General features: G+C 47.9%; 1 long non-coding RNA gene across 1 annotated transcript in view; it reads left to right on the top strand.

Annotated features, from left to right (window-relative positions):
• Window positions 1-991: 991 nt before the first annotated feature.
• The window catches only part of LOC144805554 (uncharacterized), an 87,711-nt gene continuing 82,702 nt past the window's right edge, over window positions 992-6,000 (top strand). Inside the window, exons 1-2 of the long non-coding RNA XR_013605540.1 lie at window positions 992-1,089; window positions 2,193-2,262. This is a non-coding gene — a long non-coding RNA (uncharacterized LOC144805554). The remainder of the gene's footprint in view (window positions 1,090-2,192; window positions 2,263-6,000) is intronic.

The raw sequence follows: 6,000 nt of genomic DNA, 5'->3' as shown, positions 1-6,000 counted from the left end.
GCTGTGCTTGAGATTGTGTTCCTTTTGCCTGCGTTGTTTTGATTCTATGGCTGCTATTTTTATTTGTCCCATCCTGTAACAGTTTTCTCATGTAATGTAGCTGGTTCTATTGGTTCTATTGTACGGTGCTGTGACACCTTCGGGTAAGGTCCCCGCTTTATAAGAATGCATTAAATAAATGACTTTTTTTATGAAAGGGGTCTCCCTCTCTGAGTTCCCTGGGGAACTTTGCACAACTCTATTGTTTCACGTTGGTAGGACAGGTACACTGGACCCCTTTAAATATCGTCCCCAATTTTGTCCCCCTTTGTTGTACACACATTAAATAAATGACCTCACCTGGGGTTTCATGTGGGTTCTGTGCTCTCTGTTGTGGGTCGGGTTAAAAGAAGACCTGTGGATAAACAACTGCGCATGTGCTGGGGACAGACACTGCTACCCACAGAGCGGGCTAAAAAGGCCTTGGATCAGGTGCGCATGCGCGGAGGACAGACACTGCCTCCCGCTGCGGAGCGAAGGTTAAAGAGGGCCTTGGATGAACAACTGCGCATGCGCGGAGGATAGACGCCGATGTTACTACAATCCAACTCCAGAAGTCGATGCAAGAAAGATTTCATTTAGTTCACAGCACGGAGCGCAGTAAAGGGCGACAGCTCAGAGCCAGCACAGGTGGGACTCAAAGAAGCACAAGAATTCCAGTGTCCGCGCGGGGACACAATGAATGAGATATAACTGCCTCCCGCCGCGGAGCGCGAGGCGCCTCGCGCCACAGCACAGGGTGAGAGGTATTTAAATGCAAAACTCCTCGGTCCGCTCCTCTGGGGGAAATGTCTTTCCTCTGCGCATGCGCAGTGAGGCTGAGTGTTCTCTGTTCAGGGCAGTTCACAGTCCGTACCCCGTGCAAGGTCCTTACTCGGCGATAGTAGTGTCTACACTCTGCACATGCGCAGCCGTGACGCGCGGTCCTGCGCGTGCGCAGCAGTGAGACCCGATGTTTTGTTTTGTTGAGCTCGCGCGTCACTCGGAGGGGGAATAACACACCGGACCCCACTCCTCACAGGCAGTCAGGCCCCCGGGGCTCGAGCAGAGGTGAGGGAGGCCTCTGACCCCAGGGTGACGCACGAGCCCGGGGGCATCTTCAGGACACTGAGAGGCAACACTCAGGGCAGGGGCTGCAGGGCTTTCCAGACTCTGAACTGCGTCATACATGTGTGACTTAAGAAAAGAAAGTGCATTCAAAGCAATAGTGCCACCATCTTTCTAAAACAATGTACATATGCCAGCATAGAACAACTGTATATAGCGTTTCCCTACTTTGCTTTCCTGTGTGTCTGTCTGTTGGTCTCTGTGTGTCTGTGTGTGTGTGTGTGTGTGTGTCTGTGTGTGTGTCTGTGTGTCTGTGTGTGTGTGTGTGTGTGTCTGTGTGTGTCTGTGTCTGTCTGTGTGTCTGTGTGTGTGTGTCTGTGTGTGTGTCTGTGTGTCTGTGTGTGTGTGTCTGTGTGTGTCTGTGTCTGTGTGTGTGTGTCTGTGTGTGTGTGTCTGTGTGTGTCTGTGTCTGTCTGTGTGTCTGTGTGTGTGTGTCTGTGTGTGTCTGTCTGCGTGTCTGTCTGTGTCTGTTGGTCTCTGTGTGTCTGTCTGCGTGTCTGTGTGTGTGTGTCTGTGTGTGTGTGTCTGTGTGTGTGTGTCTGTGTCTGTGTGTGTGTCTGTGTGTGTGTGTCTGTGTGTATGTGTCTGTGTGTGTCTGTGTCTGTGTGTCTGTGTGTCTGTGTGTGTGTGTCTGTGTGTGTGTCTGTCTGCGTGTCTGTCTGTGTCTGTTGGTCTCTGTGTGTCTGTCTGCGTGTCTGTGTGTGTGTGTGTGTCTGTGTGTGTCTGTGTCTGTGTGTGTCTGGGTGTGTGTGTCTGTGTGTATGTGTCTGTGTGTGTCTGTGTCTGTCTGTGTGTCTGTGTGTCTGTCTGTGTGTGTCTGTTGGTCTCTGTGTGTGTGTGTCTGTCTGTGCGTGTCTGTCTGTGTCTGTTGGTCTCTGTGTGTCTGTCTCCCATTCCCTGTAGGGAGAGTTTGTAGCTCCCCGTTGTAGAAGCGTCGGTCAAGAGGGAGCACACTGCATTGAATAATTTCTTGGTGTGCACTTTTTATTATTATTACAGGAAATCACAATGATTGATTGTCTCTTTTGTATTCTTCTTTCCCACAGGGTCTTCCACTTCAGTCCCTTAGGTGAGCCTCGGCCGCCGTCGTCCCTCGGACAGAAGGAAAAGACCCAGGTAAGTGTTTTTGCTTTATGGTTTAGTCAAGGGAGGATGTGAGGGATAAATAATAGCTATGCATATATGTGAAGGGAGGGGGTAGAGGTTGGAGTAACCAAAAGTAGCCGATGATTTTTCTGCTCTTGTCTTTCTTTTCCGTCTCACTTATTTCCTTTTCCCTGAGTCCCTTTCACCCCTCAGCCTCCCCTCCTGTCCCTCTCTGACTCAGCCCCTTTCCAATATCCCCGAAGACGCCCACTCACCTGTAAGAGCCACGTCACTCAGGGGCCATGGCGTGGTGACTCCACGTCCTTCAGTGTGGTCTGGTCTCCTTCTCTTTCGACTTTCCCTCCTCGCCAAAAAGCTGTGACCTCCCCAAGGCTCCAGTTCTCTCTCTCGGAAGGCTGTTCGGTGTTCTCCGTTTTTCCGGTCTTCCCTGCTGGTTTCTCCACTTCAGGTTATGGCTCACTTGAGCTCGTGGAATGCCTTTCTGGCGGCTTGGGGAGGATTTACCAAGTCTTAGTTCCTTTTCTCTTTCTTCAGTAGGTCGGTTAGTGGTGCTGCTATTTCAGAATAATTGGGTTTAAACCAGCAGTAGTAGCCTTGTAAGCCCAAAAAGGATCTAATGCCTTTTTTGGTGGTAGGGAAGGGGGTGTCTAAGACTGCTCTCAATTTCTCTTGTTGCAGAGCGATAGCCCCATCTCCCAATAAATAGCCCAAATATTTGACTTTGGTGAATGTTATCCTGGTCTTTTTGGAGTTCACGTGGAGGCCTGCAGTCCTAAGTGCTTGGAATATCTTCCCACAATGGACGAGATGTAGTTCCCAGTTAGGGCTAAATATTATGATATCGTCTATGAAGGCTAAGGAGTCCTCTTGATGTTGGGAGCAAACTTTGTTCATAAGTCTTTGGAACTGCGCTAGTGCTCCATGTAACCCAAAAGGCAATGCAGTAAACTCGTATAGCCTATTAGAGGTGCTAAAGGCGTTTTTTTCTTGGTCTTCCTGTTTAAGTGGTACCTGCTAATAGTCTTTTGTAAGATCGAATGTGGTTATATATTGGGCTAAGCCTAATTTCTCGATTCATCGACTCTTGGTAATGGGTATGAGTGAAATTTCGAGATGGCATTGACTGCTCGGACGTTTATACAAAAACGGATGGAACCATTAGGTTTCAGAACTATGACAATGGGGAAGACCAGTTACTGCTGGAAGGTTTTATGACTCCTAGTTGTAACATGCTCTCTATTTCGGCAGGAACTGCGTCCCGTCTAACGCCTGGTATTCTGTAGGGGCGTTGTTTTATTACTTCATTTGGTGGGGCAACAATGGCATGCTCGACTATTGTTGTTTTTCCCGGGAGGTCGGAAAAGATGGAGGAGAAGGACTCTAAGAGGGTCTGAAGAGACACTTTTTGTTGCTCTGTTAGATGTTCGTTTATGGACAATTTATTCAATGTTGAAGGAATGGGTTTTGAGTCAGACAAAACGTAATGGGTGTCTTTGGGGAGGGGTCCCAACCATTTCTTTAGTAGATTTATGTGGTATAACTGGGTTTTGGTCGAGGAAAGGCGTAACCGGTAAGTAGTGAGTCCTATCCTTTCAGCACCTTCATATGGTCCCTTCCATTCTGCCCGTTTTTGGCGTACAGAGGAAGGTAGGAATAGGAGCACCCAGTCATGGACCTGTAACTGTTGTCACCTCTTTCCTTTATTGTAAGACATCTGCTGGCTTCTTTGAGCTTTTTCTAGGTTTTTGTGAGAAAAATCTTGCAATTTCTGTATGTGGTTTCTTAGGCTTTGGGTGTATTCTAGATGGTGTTGTGTCTCTTCTTGTTTCTCTTGTTCCCACGCTTCTCTTGTCATTTCTAGCAAGGTTTGTGACTGTCTCCTGTAAAGAAGTTCAAAGGGAGAACAACCCAAGCTTCTCTGAACCTGGCTTCAAATAACAAAGAGGGCGAGTGGCAACAACATGTCCCATTCTTTCCCTTCGGTGGTTAGCATTTTCTTCATGGTTAGCTTGAAGGTGGCGTTATATCGCTAGCACAGACCATCTGTCTGAGGGTAATAAGCCGATGTTTTTATTTGGGTAATTTTCAAGGTTTTACAGACTTGTTTCATTAAACGAGAAACAAAGGGGGTACCCTGGTCTGTCAAAATCTCTCTTGGAAATCCTATCCTCGAAAACAATTCTAGTAACTTTTCACTGATGTTTTTTTCGTGCTTGGTGTTGTAGGGGAAATGCTTCTGGGTGTCGAGTTGCGTAATCGACAATAACCAGTATATAGATATATCATCTTTTAGATTTTGGGAGAGGACCCACTAAATCCATATTTATCCTCTTATAAGTAAAGCACTGGGTGTACAAGCGAGTCCGAACATTAGGGTGAATACTATTTTATCATGTCCGTGCACCATCCATTGATTACACCCACCAACTATTAAAACGACGAATCCATGCCAGGACTGTCCAACATGCATGGAAATTAAGAGTGCCCTGACAATATACGCGGTCTAAAAAAACGCAAGTTAAATTGTCAAAGCAGACTTGATACTCTCGTCATAAGGAAAGTTAAGTTGCCAAAACATTAAACAAGGAAGGATTGCTTTTAATGGCACACGGCTCCATTGCGTATTATGTTGCACCGGGTAAACCGGTCAGTAGTAGGAATCTCGCTGGACACCGGCATGGTGAACAATGCCCTTCCAGGCTGCTCATTCCCCTGCGTGCTCGTCGTTCAGCACAGAGTCCACGTGGCCTTCACCTCTATCACACACACTCACAGCTCTTTCTGCTCCGGGCATTCTGAATGTAACCAAAAGTTGAGTTCACTCACCGCCATGATGAGCTCTAAGGGATGGCTGTACACCCTCACCAGGGACTAGTACTTTAAAAGAACTAGTCCCCGTGGTGGGCCACCATGAACTCTAAGGCCGTGGCAGACATAGTTAGGTAAATTGCAGGCCCACGGGTCACCGCCCTCTTTCTTTTGTTAACAAATCAAAGCTCCCCTTCTGTTCTAGGCCTCTCCCCAGCCTTTACAGCTGCAGCAGCGGGCAGTGCTGTGTGTTTAACCACATGGCAGGGTCACAACTGTCCACAGGCTGGGTACACCTTGAGTGACCCACAACTTTCTGTTCCCTTCAAATATTTATTTTCAGTTATCCATGCAGCTTTCCCACACGGTGTTTGTGCCTCGCCGTCTTTGGAATTCAGCGGTCGGTGGACCCGAGCTTTTAATTATCAATTAAGTGGCCGCTAGGTGCCTCACTGGGAATATTCTGCTCGCCCTGCTCATTAGCTGAATCCTGATCCTAGCAGCAGGGGCGAGGGAAGCCCAGGGGGGTGGCAGGCAGGAAAGCACTGTCTACTGCCCTTCTACAGATATCAGTTGTCACATAATGCAGCTGTGACAGGTGAGGGCGGCCCATTGCCTGGACTCTACTCGGGGGCCATGAAGGCGCGTAGGGGGCCTGGCCTGGACGATGCACGGGGAAGGTACAGACAAATGCAGTGTAAATACCTACAACCTGTCCAAATTTCTGCATATCTTAAGACGTGTAAATGTCACACCCTGTACAACATTGTTTTTCATGCATACAGCGTTATCGCTTCAGATTCTTTATGCCTGCCTCCATGCTTGAGCCCCAGAGTGAATTACCATATTTAGTTGCTACAGCGTGGAGGGTTTCCTCAAGGCCATTGTTGTTTAGTCACATTAAAGGACTTAATTATGATGTAAGGCCTTCTAGATTTA

This window comes from Lissotriton helveticus, assembly GCF_964261635.1.
Source record: "Lissotriton helveticus chromosome 1_1 unlocalized genomic scaffold, aLisHel1.1 SUPER_1_unloc_14, whole genome shotgun sequence".
NCBI classification, from domain to species: Eukaryota; Metazoa; Chordata; class Amphibia; order Caudata; family Salamandridae; genus Lissotriton; species Lissotriton helveticus.
The sequence above is the reverse complement of the archived record's forward strand: the minus strand, read 5'-3'. Positions and strand labels throughout refer to the sequence as shown.